An 18,038-nucleotide genomic window follows, 5' to 3' on the forward strand; every position below is an offset into this window, starting at 1 on the left:
TCCGATCTTAGCGAACGGCCAGAGATCTCGTTCTTATCCTCTTCTCGATTTAAATACACGTTCAAATATTCGTGGCTCGCAAGAGTGCGCTCGCAATTTTGCGAGCCATTTGAACACTATCTGTTCAAATACTGTTTTGCTTCTTCAAAGTACCAATGCATACACGCATATATGTATGTATATAATACATAATATGTATAAAAAATATGATAAATAAATTTGTCAAAGTTTAACGTGAATTTGGAACACATCTCGAATATGTTGTACTTTTTCTTTTTATATAAAACGCAAAAGTTATCGTTGTAAGTTACATTGTTCCGAAATTCCAACCGCAAGTAACACGATGGGAACGAAACGCACTATCGCTGACAGAATATGTAAACTTCATTGCCTTGTGGGAGAGGAAGGAGCGGAGAGGAACGAGTGTGACGGACTTCTCTTTTTCTTCCTTTGCCTACACTAGGTTCTTCTGCGCCCGCCTCTTTCCACGCGGTAAGTAGCTGCGTTACTAAGCGGTGGTTGCGGTGATACATCATGGGGTGTCAACGAGTGTCCCTGCTGCTGTAATCTCGCATCCATCAAGGCGGCGCACGAGCTGGAAGGGGAGGACACGGCGGGCGGATGACGACGTTTCCCCTGATCGATGTCCATCGGCTTCGAGGAGCGACCTCCGTGGCCCTCACCTACGACCTTCTTTCTCTCCAACATCGCGGTAGGTAGGTAGCCAGGATCAATCGGTTTTTGTCCGATTTTCATTTATCTTTCCTTATCTAAGAAACTATCGTCAATTCCTCGCGCGCGGTCTTGTAATGTCGAGACAGAGAGTTCATATAATTTTCAAAGTTTCTGTTTTTTTTTCAAAAAGTCTGAAGAAAACCGACGAAGATTTTTACATTTTAGCTGTCAGCTTACGTGAAAATTGATTGTGTCTAGATGGTTTACGGCGCCGTTCAAACGCAGACGCTTTTCTCTCACAATTTTACATTCTTGTCATCTTTCAGTCTTACGTCTCGATTCGAAAACGAAAGAGAGAGAGACAATTGAATTACGATTTCAAGGTTTACCCGATGTTCCTGTCGTTGTTCTACTAATTACTCTCTAATCTCTCTCTCTCGAATGTGCCCGAGACATGCCAGCGGCGTCATAAAGCCAGGATTTGCGGTACTGTGTAAGGATTATAACGGTATCTCTGATCCGGACTTTCTCCAACAGCATCGTTTCACTTAATGGTTCGCGTCCTTGAACGGAAGGTCCAAGCTATTAAGGGAGACGCTTCTTGGTAAAAGTTTTTGTTAAAATTAACTGCTTATCCCCCAAATGCACACTGTTGCCAACAGTCAACACGCGCCGTCGAGATATTGCGGAAGTTGTATTTTATTTTTATTTAAAATCCATATGTACATCATACTTGCAATTGTGTATGTATGTGTGTTATATTAGACATTGTACCTTGAAAAATATTTTCTATTTAAAACAATAGATGAAGCAAGTTCACACAAAAAAAGGTTATTAGTTGCTATTATCTAAAAAATCCGGAATATGCGGTATTGTTTTTCCTCCGCGAATTTTTTTTCCCCAATGAACTTTTATGATTTCTGTTTACGCAGAAAAATCATGCGGTAGCGTCGGGTCGTAACGCGGCCGTCAGTTACAGCGAATAAATTACGTCGCAACGGGAACCGGTGTATTGCTCTCGCAAATGGTATCTGGATAATTCGACGTGGTGGCGAATCGACGTCGAATCGCTTTATTGCGGACTGGTTTGCAAACAGTGCTCTGCGGCGCGGACCCGAGCGTAGCACCGCACTCGTGATTAATGGCCGAGGGTGCGCCGGAGTAGTCCAGAAATTAAGCGCGGAAAAAACAGATCGTACCTCTCGTTGCGGGAGCGATTTTCGTTCCGCTTCTCCGCCAGGATGCCAATGAATAGCGTTGTAGGACTCTACAGACGCGAATGTCCGTGGATCTCTGTCTCGTTAATTAACAGGAAAATTATTCCGGCTGTACGAGACAATTTACTGAAGCGTATCTTGACACGTTTGTCAATGTATCTTGACACGAAACGTATTGAACGCTTTCTTCGTTTATCTTGAACTTGACGATTTTTTTTTTTTTTTTTTTTAAACGAAAATGTAAATGCAAAATATAAAAGTATTTAAAATGGAAACTACGTGTTTGTATATTTGATTTATTTGTCAGTTAATAAATAATTATTGCTCGGACTATAAAAATATTTCTTTCTAAATTATTGCACTTCTAAATTATGTGTTGTTTTATATTTTAGCGCACTGCATTTTGAAATAATAATCAGTTGACGTAAATAATGTGAAAAAAAAATAAATGTAATACAATATTATCGAAAGATGACGTTTCGTTTGCCGCTCGACTAAGAGGCCGAAAATTCGACGCGCAAGCGTCGTTTTCCCCTCTCTTGACCCTGAATTATTCAACGACTCGAAGACCCGGCGAGGACTTCATAAAAATTGCACATGTCGTGATTGCCGTGGTTCAAAGTCAACGGACGGGAGAAAGCGAGGGCACTAGGAGGAAAAAGAGAGAAAGAGAGAGACTTCTAAAATTTACTCCCGGTCCTCAGGGCATGACGCCATCTTCTTTCCTCGGCAACGCCATTTTTTTAATCTAGACCGTGTAAACGCCGCCAAGTGGGACGATTAGGTGCACTATGAATGAGCCAGAAAATCGACATTCTTACGTGGTTTCGTACTAATAATGACGTGCAACAAAAAAAAAACGCCTCCATAAAACTAGTTTCTGTTTAGATTTAAATTATGTTAAAAAAAATCGTAGCTTAAAATAGCTGCTCTGTGGGTCTGTTTTAGAGGAGACTGAGGCGCAAGGTAACATCTAAAATAAATTATTTTGAGAAAACTCAAATTTACGCAATATTACTAAAAAAAACTATTTCGTACGCGTAAGTAGCACGAGAATTAGCAATCTATTATTATAAAAAAGATTATTTTTTTGTATTTACTAAGTGAGATGTAAGCTATGTGACAATTAACTCTGATGTGTGACCAACCCCAATCTTCTCTAACTCGTTAACGTGTAGTAACGACTCATTGTTGTTGCGTAGCTATTTTGCGATACGAATTGTGTGCGCAACGATAGCTACAGTGGTCCCGTAAACCAACGTTAATGAGTTTCAGAATAGGCCTATTAGAAATCTCTGGAAATCCATTGAAAATCTCTGTCCTAGATTTTGTCATTATTAATAATTATTGAAATTCTTTCTTTTTGCATATATTCTATGTAAGTTTCAATTAAAATTTTTGCAACACACTGTTTTTCTCGGCCATGCAAATTTCCCCATCGTAAAACTAACCGTCGACTGGGAAATATCTCGGGTGACGTGTATAATCGATCAGGTCGAATCCCCTCTTGTCACCAATCCCTTAAATCCGCCCACCTATCACTTTGCGGTATGTAAAGGGTGTGTTTAGAATCCGACGGGAGCTTTAGAATGCTGCCGCCCAGCGATTCGTAACAGTCGTGACCGCGCGTACTCGCATAATGCGGGAATCGTGTTTCGCATCCGGAAGTATCGCACGCGGGATAGATGTTTGCCGCGCATGGCGCACCGTGAAAAAGTAGCTGCCAAGCAAGCATCTTCGAAAAATGCATCAAAGTAGAGATTTTGGTCGTGTATTTCAAGCTGAAGAAAGTTGTGCCGTTTGCAATAAATCTCTCAAACAATTTCTAATATGTAACAAATTCTTTAAGCGAAGAAACGAATTAAAATCCGAAAGATTTAGGTCAAGTTAGGGTTAGGGTTAGGTTAGGTTAAGTTAGGTTTGATTCCCGGCCAGATGTCTTTGTAATGAGATTTTTTAAATTTCATTGAGAAGATAAATAAGTAATTATTACTGTCACCCCTAAAATGTAGTTGACCCAATTAGTGGCATCCCAATTACTGTCACCTGACCAAATATTGTCATGGTGAGGGGCCCAATTACTGTCTCCTAATCAAAGATCAAATTCTGGTATCAATGAACATTTGGTAATACTTTTGTATTTCTATAAATGAAAATATATTACCTAGAACAATATGAAAAAAAAAAAAAACATATTTATTGAATAGGTATATCAAAGTTGGGTAATTTCAGTGTGTTACGGGTGTTGAAACGTGCTCGGCTCAAATGACAGGTCTAGGTTACGAATGTGTTCTACAACGTAGGTGACAGTAACAGCGTACAACTTTGTTTTCACGACAAATACTGCCATGACAATAATTTCAAACTGCGTGAATCGCTTGTACCAATCACTATCATCCATATATTAAAAAAAAAGCAATTGAATAAATTGTTGAACTACGATTGTTATTGCATTCTACGATGCTTTATAAAGTTTGAGAAAATAATTTCTTCTTATATGTATAACTCAACTATTACAACAATAGCCTTCTTTTTAGTACCTTACTTTAACTTTCGTTAATGAAGCAGTCGTCGTTTTCACTCTTTTAATCAACATACATTTTTTTTCAATCATTTAATAAAAAAGAAATGAGACAGGAATGTTGAGTGCTGCATTTGTTATTATATTAATTGCACTTAAAATTCTATGTTAGATTTTTGTCATGCATAACTTTTTAGGATTCATTTAATATTTTAAATAAAATAGTTTAAGGTGAGACAATAATTGGGCAGGTGACAGTAATTGAGTCTTTTTTTTTTACCCTACACACACCTCTCGAGCGCTCAAAACCCGCGACGACGAACTTTTGCGTCGAGTATCGAATCTTCGACGCAACGAGAATGAAAGGGGAGGGAAGAGGGTGGGAGGAAGAGAGAGGAAGCCCCTCACCCTTGCCCTCGACCTCGCCCCTCAAGGGTAATAAAACGGCAATTTAATTCGTACACTTGATAAAACGCGCGCGCACACCGCCTGCACTCGCGAGACTGGCGAGAGCCAAACCGGGGAGGGCTTATTTTGCAAATCATCGCCTCGCGCGATAATAAAGCGCGCGCCTCGAGAAACAAGAAGCAAAATAAAGGCACGACGTATAGTGACGAAACCTTCGCGGGTCCGCGCGTTTCACGGTGGATAATGATAAACTGCTGGGCGTCAGAGTTAAACGATCGATTATTTCGTTTCGGAAAGACGCGCGATGCGGAGCGTCTTTCCGGAGCACATTCTTCGAAGAGTTCGCGAGTAGCTACAGGATGCACACAGGGTGATCCTCCAATAAAATATTAACATTTATATGAAATAACTTTTGTTTTGAGAAAAACGAAATTAATAACATAATATCATGGCAACAAATGTATTTTTGTTCTCAAAGAATCTCCGCTTGCCTCTATCAGACTCAGTGTCAAAAAATCACCAAATACATGATAATACACGTGCAAATTCTCCATATATTTGTTGAAAATTTTTTAGGCATCCTCTGTATGGTCTAAAAAATGTGAGCAATATTATAGGCGCTAAGTAATTGTGCGAAAATGCCGATCGCTTCTCTGCCACGAGGAATCAATGGCTAGAATTGCGTACAAAAGATTCTGTGAGTTAAAGCTTCAGCAATCTCTCGAGATATCAAGACTGTATTTTCGTTTGTTAACCCTTTATCATTTTTCGTGAAAGAGGAGGAATGAATATGCAAATATCCGTATGTGTGTGTGTGTGTGTGTGTATCGGCGCACAATGCAGTTCTCGCGATGGCACAATTACAAAGTACGAAGTTCATACGTGGGCAGAGTTACGTTTTAATTCGATTTGCGATTAAACAACTGTTTGCACGTCTCCCGAACAAAAACACCTTGTTCAAAAATTGCAAGTGATTACGAAGAATCATCGTCGCATTATACTTGCAGAATAACTTACGCATTCCATGATGATCGCATTGAGAACCCATGGCCGTGTCCGGCTTGCCCGCGACAGAGGGGTTGAAGGCAACGAGGGTTTTGTGCAGCCCGAGGGGGAGGGAGGGAGGAAAGGAGGGGATTGCTCGCAGGGTGGTTAGTGGCATTCATCGCGATGCAGATGGCTTCCACCCTTCGTGCTGGCGAGAGCGAGAGAAAGAGAGGAAGTGAGCGAGAAAAAGAGACGCACTTCGCCGGAGAACGGAAGAGAAAGAGAGAGAGAGAGAGAGAGAGAGAGAAAGAGAGAGGGAGAGAAAGCATCGCTGGTGATGCTGCGGCTGCCTGTAGCTATAGTTGTTGCTGCCGTTTTTGCGTGTGCATGTGCACGCGCTTTTTCCTCTCTGCGCCTCTTCGAACTACTCTCTCCTCTTCGCGGTACACACGCGCTACACCAAAACCAATCGACACGCGTTGCGTGTGCGTACGTTTTCCTCTCTCCAACATGCCTTCCAACTATTGCCATTTCTCCTTCTCATTCCGCGTGTTCACCGCGCAGCTCGACGCACCGATCGACGGGCGACGTACGTGAAATGTGCGTGTGTGACGGCATTACGTGCGTTTCTAGGCGAGGTTCGGCGCGTAATGACGCATACGCGCACCGAATGCATATGCGCCGTTGGACTTTTTTTTTTTTTTTTTTTTTTTTGGAAGGAAGAAACAGAAGTTATAACCGACGCACGTCGAAGTGCGCGTTCGAGCCCTCGGCTTTCGGGGGGGCCGGACGCGAATGATAAACGCGTTATAAACGCTAGATGAACATGACGGAAGTTACATCTCGGGAAGGAATATGTGTGCGTTCTCGCTGTTGCATTCACGAGGCGTGTAGACAAGCGTTTCTCACAAGAGGCGTGCTGTATCCATTATATTATATTACACGTGAATCTCCTCAAACAGAGGATAATTTCTTAAACACGTTGGTGTCGGAAATGTAATTCCCAGAGACGCCAATAATAAATATAATACCTGAGCAACCTGTAGTTAACGAGAAAGTAGGGATTTCGTAGCGATTGCACAATAGCTCGATCGGTTTGTGTTGAGCGTTTGGCGTCAGGTGCCACTGTGCGTTTGTTACACGCAGTTTCCCACTCGAACGCGCGCGAAGTTGAAAGAATATATCCAGCGTCGTGTTAAAAACGATTATAGTACCTATATACCCCCGCTCGTAGTCGCGCGTTGCACGCACGATTTCGTTTGGGTCACAACAAGGAGCACGTATCTCGATTAAACGGGAACGTATACGTCGTCTCGGATTTAATTCTCGTTTACGAACGACAGAGAGTGCCCTTCCTCTTCCTTCACGTCCGAGATTCGCCCCTTCTCCTTTCTCGTACTTAGCTCGCGTATATTGTATATCCTAAGGGAGGGTAGACTTACGGTTCCCTGTGTATTTACCTGTCACCTTGATGACGATCGTGACGAGGGTATATATATATATATATGTATGTATGTATATATAATATACACGTGTGCCCTTCGTATTGATGTTGCTTGAGGTATGTACGTCGGACATCTTGGATACCGCTTGTACATTGCGTACACGGTTAGGTTTTTTTTTTTTTTTTTTTTTTTTTCATGAGCTCGCGCACACAAATTATCCGAACATACACTAAAACCAGAAGCGGATTATGTGAAATGATTGACTGTTAATAAAAACCAGGGGAGATCGGGGATATATGGAGAGAGCCCAAAGTATCATCACGGATGCAAAGTGCGAAGCAAGTGAAAGGAAAAAAGCAAGAGACTGTGCGACCATTCAGATTTCGATGGATTCTTAGCGTATTTTCTCGACGCGCGGAGCACGTGATTGAACAGCAACATAATTGGAATTTTTTAATTTCTTAGAGGAGTAAATGGGGTATTTCACATATATGAGATGTGCAACTTGAGCATCCTGTGTGAATTTTTGAATTTAATTCGAATTTCCATATATACATTTACACGTTTAAGAAAGATGCCGGCATCTTGAACGATCATATCCGCGTTTCACTAGACTCATTTTTTTATTCTCCCTTCTCACTTCTCGAGCTTCGTATACCATCCATATATTTCTTACTTCCGTGACAAAAATCAATCAAATTATGCGCGCCCAAAGTCTGCTTTGATTAGCTTACCACAATGTGATTGTTGACACAAAAACTTGTAAGAGAGTTATGCTAAAATCGATGCGCGCGCAAACATGGGGTCGACGATTTCACCGCGTGCCTCCACCCAGGAGGGAGAACATTGGTAAACAGCGATCAATTACTCACGCAAGTTTCGCGGTCGCGCGTACCTAAATTATCTCGTTCTCGCTTGTGCTTTCGGAACGGGGATATACGGGAAATCGTCACATTTTTCATGGAGATTAATCGAGTCGACAAACGAGTTCGATCGATGAATAATCGATCCGGGAGGGCGCGATAAATCGGCTCGGGCTCGCAGAGGCCCGGTGGTAGCTACTGATTCCGTGCGTGATTTGCATACGCAGGAACGTGTCGCGGTACGAACGACACCCGGGAACCCACCTCCGATTATCATGAAAATGTCTTGGAAACGTGTCGCGTCGCGCAACATTCGCCGCCGGGTTTACCGATGACGTTGAGATGCGTCTGACGAAGACGGAAAGAGAGAGAGAGAGAGAGAAAAAGATAGAGAGGAGCCCCTCTTGTTCGTTTGGGCTTCGAGAAGCAGGGAAGAGCTAGAGAGCGGGGAAGGCCACCACACGAGACACGAAAATTGGCATAAATGAGATTGATACGACTTTAAGTTACTCCACGTGAGAGGCTTGTCGCTCGTCGAGATTCTAGTCCCGCCACTCGTCACGCCACTTTGCGCGCCGCTCGCCTCCTCGTTGAAGAAAAGCGAACGATCCTCTCGACCCGGGGCGTCCGGCCAGATACGCCCCTGCCGTTGACCGGCGTCGTGTCGGTCGTTTCAATAACGATCTGCAGGAACCCGTTTCGCGGAAAGTGACGTTGAGACAGAGAGAGAGAGAGGGGAAAGAGAAGGAGAGAGAGAAACAACTATTCAGGTAGTTCACAGAGAAAGTGGGATTAGCACCGACGTGTATTTTGGACCGTACCTTCATAGTTGCAATGGATCGTATGTGCATTGCTCTTTATTCTTTCTAAACGTTCGTGGTGAAACGTACTACAGGTGTTACTTATACATTCTATGCATCTTATCATATACGATATCGATAAAAAAAAAAAAAAAATTGAAAATAATAATCGTATCAGTTTATAGACTGATAAGTATTTTCCTGCAATAATGCGTCGTCGCGATTTTTACATCATCGTGTACATGTCACATATTAATTGTTTTAGAATTTTTTTACCGCAAAACAGCTTTTGAGATTTCCCGCAGAAAATCTAAATACAAAAAGAAAAATGTTTTTTTTTTGTTACTGTTATATTGTTTTTGATGAATAATTTGCGATACTGATAAAGTTACTGTTCTATTATTTGATTTGACGATCAATTATAAACAAATTATTCAAGTTATTATTATTATTATATTTAAGAAAATTTTTGTAAATACACACATAACAAGGCACAATTATCACTTGCGTCCGAAATCTCGTGTATACGCGGCTATTGCAATTAAATGACAAATATATCGCGGTTTGAAAAAATTATTGTCTCTCTCTCTCTCTCTCTCTTATTATCACTTTTACCTTGTAAGTGATAATAAAAATTGTGACTTTCTTCAACAAAAAAAAAGTCAGTCGCACACGAGAAAAGCCGTCGGTCGCCATTGTTGCTCCCACGAGCAACACAAGCGAGTATCTACTTACGAGGGTGATCGTGCGGAATCTGGGAGCGTGTAGAGAACAAGTAATAAAATAATTTTAACGACCGGCTTGAATTATGCGCGTGGTACAAATAATAATATCTGGCCGGCACGCATCCCCGCAATAAATATCGAAGGGATTCCCGGTTTTCTCCTCTCCCCCCCCGTTCCCGTTTCCCCCTTCTGACGATTCGGCAACCCATCGCACGTCTTACCCTCTTCTCCGTCTCTTGCGGAAAGCTGCCTGCGTTATGTGGAGCACGGGGCCCAGCCGCATCGTGAAGGGGGACTCTGCGAAACGGGGCCTGACCTCGTCGCAGTGATTCTCCGCTCTCTCTCGTCGTGTCCGCCGTCTCGCGAAGAGAGACGACAACGTGGGAATGTTGACGTTAGAGAGTCGGCGAGTCTCGGTGTGTTCTACTTTTCAACGAGATACAATAGGTACATATATATGTATGTATATGTACGTACGCGCGAGATCGAAAGCAACTACTACTCGAAGCAATAATTCTTTCCTCGGTTGATTGATGCATATAATTCTTGCGTTTAGTCTTGATTGAGAATTTCCGTCGTCGCGCGATATCGTATAAATCACAGTAATAACGCTGGCGCTTATTCGTCGGAAATACAAATTCGCCGCAATACGAATATATAGCGAAACTAATATAAACACGTATGTACATACACATCGCGCGGCGCACGTAGATTCGAGATCACTCAACGCGCCACGCGGACGCGTATTGAAATTCCACGTGCAATGGATGACGTTTGCGAATGCGGAACGAATCGTCTTCTCGAGGTTCTTTCTTGAATGCGACGGGAGAACCGTGTCGCGCGGACGTCGCGGTAGCAGCAGGTGACGGACGTGGCATTAAGTGTCGCGTGATGGTGACCGCGTACGAAGGGTGCCATTGTCATTTCCCGCCGCAAATCGAATCTCCCGAAGCGGATTCTGAACTTGTCGATCGATCGGTCGCAATAACACCGGACGTTTTCAAACGAAACCATTGTAAACCTGAACCCCCCCGTAACACACTCCCCGCGCGTAAAAATAGAAACATCGAATCAAAACAAATATAAAAGCAATTCCATCGTACTTTCGCCGGTGCGAATCGTCTCTTGACGGTACAAAACACACGAGTCATCGCACACGAGTTCTGGTTTCAAACATTTTTTTAAGAGTAAAATTCACGTTCTAAAAAACAAGATGGACGATTTACTTTTCCTTTCTCTAGGTGCGTCTTCAATGTAATTAATTAAAAATCGATGTTTCAAAAAAAAAAAAAAAACAACAAAATATAAGTACACAAAAATTTTGTGAAAGCCGAGTTCGATGAACGTTTAAATTGGCCGACGAGACGGTGCATCGCGCGCCTGGCGAAGGCTATCCGGTTGCAATGCGGATTTTGCAGTAGGTATGAGAAAGGGGGAAAAAAAGCATTTCGACGTTGGGAACCAGAAAAAGGGTGGCGGAAGAGACGGGGAGGGCAGAGGGGGAAGGAAGAGACGGGGGTACACAGCAAGAAAGAGAAAAAAAGAGAGAAAGAGAGAGAGAGAGAGAGAGAGAAAGAGAGAGATTATGTCGTCAAAACGGACGTGCGGCGTAGACCGGCGGTTGTGCCCATTGGTCGTTGACAGCGCAATGAGATCCTGATTTGCGTGGATGTATTTAATCGCGCGAGTAGAGGCGCGCGAGAGAGTTGCACGCAGAAGTCTCGCGCGAGCGAACGGAGCGGACAACAGTTGCGCGCATCGTTTAGCAATCAGGGAGAATGATGCAGCCAGAAACGAGCGGCCGGAGCCGAGCGGTGCAGTCCGCTACGCGCGCAAATCAGTATATACCCGCACAATTTATTTGTACACCTGTGCCTGGCGCAATCCTGCGGGACATGAGAAATATACGAGAGACCAATCCTGGCGCGCGCGGTCCGATCCGGCCGCGTACTTTCGCGCAAGACTATATGCAAATACACAAAAAGAAACGAAAACTCGACATCGAGTTTTCCTCGCAAGTAAAACTCGTTCAAACATTACATTAAATTAACATTACATCACGTTAAAGTCGATTTTAATGAAACTTACGCTGACCAAAGTGTATCTCTCGAATTAAAGAAGAATGTTGCGAGCAACATCTGGCTTTGTAAACTGGATATGCTTTTGACAAATTTTTTTGTTTTTTTTGTTTTTTTAATCGAACATTCAGACGTGTAACTTGACTTCACCAGTGTTTTTCCATCATGTTTTTTACCTGTGTACAATGATACGGACGCAGCGGTAGGTCAAGCTGCGGGAAACGTGTTAAAATCTGTATGTGTGCGAGATCCTCAGTGTGGTTGAGTCTTGGAGGCGTTTCAGTCGGTATAGGAAAGGTTCTCTACGTCTCTTCCTGCTATTTCTTTCTCAGAACGTATTTTATTAGAAAAAATTTGGCGTTTTTTCCTGCAGTTATTTTTTTTTTTATTACATTGTTTTACGTGTTGCGTTTACTTTTACTTTTACGTGTACAACTCATTTGCTCGTGAATTAAGTAAAGTAAGCAATATATTATGTCCACAAAAATTATCATCTAAAAATTATTATCACGTAAAACAACGCGCACTTGGTGCGTTGTGTTATTGTACATAATACTTACAATTCACAAAAGTTTACATAAACAATAAAAAGTTGAAATAAGTGGTCAGTAGGAGTCATAGACACAGTCGTTGTTGTGTGGTAATAAAAAAACTCAACAAATTTTGAGTGAAAAACTTGATTTACAAAGATAAACAAAAAGTTTTCTGTTGTTACAGCTTTATTTAAACCTGCTTGTGGTCATTTATTGTCAAGAAAATGTTGTCGGCACGATAAACAGAGTCGGAGTCAATAAAATTAACAATAACAAATAAGACGATTGTTTTCTGATTGACCAAGGAGTCTTTCGTATTGTTATTTATACTTCTAAGAGTTTTTTTCTGCTTAAAATAGAAAAACTAGTATAATAATAAAAACTTCATGGTAAAGTCATCGGACTTTGTCCGGTGGTCAACGAGAATTCTCTCGTTTTCTATCTTTTCACAATAAGACTTTTATATGCTTAGAAAAAAACATGCTGAATGGCGGCGCATTATCGCGTATGTCACATGACAATATTTTGACACAGATTGTGACCTCAACAAATTTATTTGTCACATCTTCAGATATCTCTATACTTTTGTGTACATCGACAATTATGTTAACATTATTTAACAGTATTTATGCAAATTCAACTTTATTATATGGTAATAAATAAAATAACATCTTGTTGTACGTTGTCACAGTAAAAGTAGCGCGTGTGCTATTTTTTTGTCGTCACGTGACACTACAGTCACCTATTTCCAACGCTTCTGTATGTGTATCGATTTATAATAAATTCGATGTAACATTTAAAATTTCCACTGAATTGATTTTAAAGTAAATTTTCGAACGTGTCTGTTATTTGTGTCTGTTTTGACAGCTGTTGATAGTTTTCATTCATAAAAACAACATCTTGATTTCTTGTTGTAAACTTGTAACAAAAGTTAACCCTGGCTTTTACCTAAAACCGGTGGCCGTAAATTTCGATCCCGGTGGTTGCTCTTCTTTGGTCGATTTGGACGAGCGAGATTATTTGGATTTCGAAGAATGGTACAATCGAGCTTTGTAATCGGTCCTCGAAACGATAAAGACTTTGTTGGCTTACCCTTCCGAGTTAGCACCGTTTTCTCCCCCTTCGCAACCACCTCCTGATTTTAGCTTGATCTCGCTACCCCCGCCCCCCTTCAATCTCCGTCCTTTCTCTTCGTCGCACACGCAATCTCCCTTTCTCTCGTTACTCGAGCTATAAGAGCTTGGTCCAATGCTATCACCTGTTGACAATCGAACGCCTACAAATTCACTCGCGTATCGCGTGATCGTGTTTTTTCTCTATCTCTTGTTTTTTTTTTTTTTTTTTTTTGTTTACTCAAAAATGTTGAACGAATATTTCGTCGAACATTACAAACTCAGAGAATTGTACGTTTATTTTCCACACGGAAGTTAGTAAAAAAAAAAATCTACCAAGATGTCGAAAACAAAAATTTAATTTTACGTTGTATTCTACTAGGCTCATTTCCTAGGTATCGAAATAAACCAAAACTAAATTCGGCAGTTCGGCTTCGTAACGGTTTTTCAAAGGATTGCATGCTGTGCAGTTCAATGCTTTTTATCTTGAAGCCAAAGATCCTCGGTCACGCATTAGATTTGAAGGTTTCGTACAACTATAAAGAAACGAAAAGGGTCTTTCAAAAACGACAGGTTTAGGTAGTTTACCACGTTCCATGAAAAATTATCGGCTTAATGATAGTTTTCCGGAGAGAAAGTGATACGACGCAAACCGTAGCGCTTATAACGAAAGTTATTTATTATTTTAAAAATTTTTCATACAAATTTTTTTTAGTAAGCAATAAGAGCGGAAGTAAAGCCGCTTGTCTAATTTATCTTTGCAAAAAAAACAATCACTTTGACTTTGGAACAAAAAATCGTTTTAGGTCAACAAAGAGAGTGAGAGAAAGAGAGGGCGGGAAGGAGGGAAGGGAAAAGAATCTTAATCGTGAAACCAAAGGTCTCTTGGTTTCTGTCGCTCGATGTCATGAATGAATGTGCGCACGGATACAAGACGGAGGAGACCCGTTTCGTGTGCGGCCAGAAGGAGAGATCGATCGTATATACCGTTCACGATGGTTTCGAGTGCGTCTATGCCGAAGACGGACAATGAGCTTTCTCATGTCGCGCATGTCGGATGCGCGTGTATGCGACATCGCGATGCACACACGCTAAGTGTGTGTGTGCGTGTACATATACATCTTACCTACCTATCACACGCGATGGCGCACTTACGCACGTGCGCGTGTGCGGCGACGCGAGCATTCGATAGAACAGATAACTCCGTTGCGTATGTGCGCGCGCGTGTACATCTTGTGTGCGAGAGTATACGTACGCGATATACAAACCTAGGAAAGCTCGGTGCCACAAAGGCAGTGCGCCATCGAGTATCGCAAACATTGATTTGAATCACAAAGACCGCCCGCGGTATCCTATTGTCGGACTCCGACTTATTGTATGCCCTCTCTTTCTCTCTCTCCTCTCTATTTCTCCTTTTACCCTTGCTTTTGAATGTATCGCGCGATCCGCTCTATCTTTTTTCGACGGTAACGACCTATCAATCCACTTATTCCGCACGGTTTATGTGCCACTTGTAGCGTTTCAGCTTTAATGCCACTGTTGCACGCCGCAAATAAGATAGACGCGCGCGCCGAGTTTTTTTTTTTTCCGGAATGCGCACTTGTGTGATCAACTTAATTTATTATTGTTCTCGGTATTGTTCGTCGGATATCGCTGTGATAAAACCTTATCGAGAGATAAACTCGCACCTCTAATCAATGCAAGTTGCATTGAGAAACTGCACATTTGTTGTTTTCAAAAACAAATTGCGAAGCGGAAATAATTCGCGTAATATTCGTCATTGTGATAGCGAAATTCACGTATTGATCGTATGCAGTTTATTGTAAAAGACACAAAAATATTGCCACAAAATGTAGATCATTTAACGAGAGTATAATTGTTATATGCGATGTAGACTCTGTCTTAAAAGAATCAACTAGAGACACCCAACATATCTACAATAGTACGTGTAAATTTTCATTACATTTTTAAATTCATATAAAATTCAAACACATTTTGCGAATGAAAATAATGCAAAACAGTTTTGTCGAGATTTAATGAAAATATAATTGTTAAACGCGATATGACCTTAAAATAAAAAAATCTTAAGTAGTTAAAAATACGGCGATTCAAATTAAAAGGAAGTGACCCAAAGAGCCAATGGTCCACAGTTGACGGTGAATTATCAAATAATTTTTACACAGTGTACTTAGGATGTTTCGCGGTCAAACTTTTAATTAATAATCATCTTCAGCAACTAACTTGATTAGTCATCACGGCGACCGTTTAATGCGCGTCGGCAAGTACAGCGAGCCAAAACGACCAACACAGACATACAAACAAAGAAGGTATGATGTCTATGCATCGGAGGTTTTTAACTGTTAAATTAAAAATCAAATTGACATGTGTCGCCATATTTGTCACCGCACAAAGAAACGGAGCATGACCGTCTTGACAAAACAGATAAATATAAAAGAATCTTAAAATAAGTCCTAAAATAAAAGAATCAATTAGAAACACCCTATATATTTATATAAGTAAATATATTTTTTTATTATATTTGTAATTTAAGAGAAACACATTGACCTAATGACCATATTTTGTTTTTGGCTCTCTCTCTCTCTTTCTCTCTCTCTAAGTTGTTGACACGCGGTCATAACTTTCAAATTGATATGTAAGATTAGCTGAAGATTTTATACAAGTAAAGATATATCGAAACTTCCTATATAAATTTGTTTTTATAATAAAGTAAGCCACTGCAGCCAGTGAAATACAGATCATGAGGTCGATTCGTTTTTTGTTTTCTTTTTTTGATTAATTTTTACATCAGGTTTAAATATTTTTTACAAATGAAGGTAATGCGCGCAATTTTGAAAAGGTCGATGTTTCTCAACACCGTCGTTGATTTCACCATCCGTGAATTAGCCGATGACAAAGCAGAGCTTGAAATATATAAAAAAAAATCAGACCCACTTTACCTGCTCTTTCTCGTGACTCCGGGTCATTGGCAGGATTAATACTGGTGAACCTTTCGGTGTGTAATAAAATGTATAATGGAGATACGCGCTGCCGCACGTATTTCTGCGTATATCCAGCGTATAGCAAGCTCGTCTCCTTTTCGCGCGTATATCGCGGCAACAGGTCCCGCAGAAGCGCAACCTTCGAGGATCACCTTCGGTGATGAAGTTTGATAACAAATAAGATCAAAAAGAAAACGAGATGAAATATGTACTTACTACCGTTCTACGGATTACAGATTTTCCTGATTAAATACATATAGTATCAAAGAATTCTGAAATAAATTTCTCAAATTGAATTTCCAAATCTGAGTGTCAAGCTGGAGGAGAGTAAGTAACAATACAAAGTATAAAGAACGGTACAAATTAAAAAGAACAGTAAAAAATGAGAGTTAAAAAAAAAGTGAAGTCGGTGGACGTGCGACAGTAACTAATTTAAACTGATTAATTTTCGAATTCATAAAATTCTAATCTGCGAAAGAGCAAATTCGCATTGACGTTAACGTTGATGAAAAAATGCTTTATGATAAGATACGACGGATGACGCAGTTAATAATTGCGCGCGAAGACGGGAAATAAGCACATTGGAATTTTCAATCGTGTGGTCGTGAGAAAAAAAAGCGAAGGTCGCGTAACGTTTTTTTTAAGATAAGATCAATTCACGTTTTCTGAAAATGAATCACATAGGGAAATCTTATCTAAGAAATACGATATTTTTGCTAGAAGAATCTGTGCGAGCTCTTCTCTCTGTTTCTCGCGAGTACTTAAATTTTCAAGAGCAGCATTGTGTCACGTGCTGCACGTAGCTGGACGTACGTACTCTAACGTAAGTACTCGTGCATTAAGGTCGATGTATCAGGTATCACGCACTATTTTCGGTACTATGCAAAGGAATGTATTAAGGTTCGCGTATGATACATACACATAAACGCTACTCAGCTTTCCTGACAGCAGCGATGTAGCGGTACGTCCAACGGGTAGCCGATTTCGCGGTGCGAAAAAGCTAGAGATGTTTAGGTCTTGCGTCTTGGGAAACGACCTGTGAGAGGGGAAGACGAAGTGCGCGCGAGAACTGCACGCGTGGTGGGGAGAAAACGCAAGAGAGGGGGGCGAGATGTCGGACGAAGCTCTGCCACGAGAGGTCGGTTCTGTCTGTGGACAAACGTCACGGTGCAATGGCGCCGCCTCCGCGAGCGAGCGAGCCGACTGATTGGTCGAGAGAAATGATGGCAGGCGCGGTTGCCAATCGATTGCACCGCAGCGCGCTCGAGCCCGTCCGCCAGTCGGGTATAGTCCCCGCTCTACCTCGAAGAAGGTTAGTATTCCCTAGGAGGGGGACGCTCAAGTCGAGCGGAGAAGGGAGCCGCCTTCGGCAGTAAATGAGCTACGTGAAATACAGTTCACTCTGCTGTATTCTTCGGTAGAGTGAAGTTTCTCTTCTTCTGCATCGAAAAATCTCGGTTGTCGTTGAAATCTAGTAGAGCGGAAGAAAAGGAGCAGTGAATAAAAGCGCGTAATCGTGTGATACACGTGCGTATTTGGCTTCGCCCTCGCCAAAGAAACGTATACACGTGTGCGCGAGAAGAAAAAATTTGGTGTAAACGGAAACAGTGCCCGTGATTGGTGAACTTCCAGTTTGTTTTCGCCGGTCTGTCGTCCAATTTTGTTTGCGAGTTAA

At 41.5% G+C, this 18,038-nt stretch overlaps 1 protein-coding gene across 1 annotated transcript in view; it reads left to right on the forward strand.

Moving 5' to 3' along the window:
- Positions 1-18,038, forward strand: part of LOC109854486 (transcription factor Sox-3-A-like) — a 277,431-nt gene that overhangs the window by 166,547 nt on the left and 92,846 nt on the right. The gene's annotated exons all lie outside the window — the stretch shown is intronic.

This window comes from Pseudomyrmex gracilis, unplaced genomic scaffold (genome assembly GCF_002006095.1).
Source record: "Pseudomyrmex gracilis isolate BER0280 unplaced genomic scaffold, ASM200609v1 scaffold_67, whole genome shotgun sequence".
In the NCBI taxonomy this organism is placed as follows: domain Eukaryota; kingdom Metazoa; phylum Arthropoda; class Insecta; order Hymenoptera; family Formicidae; genus Pseudomyrmex; species Pseudomyrmex gracilis.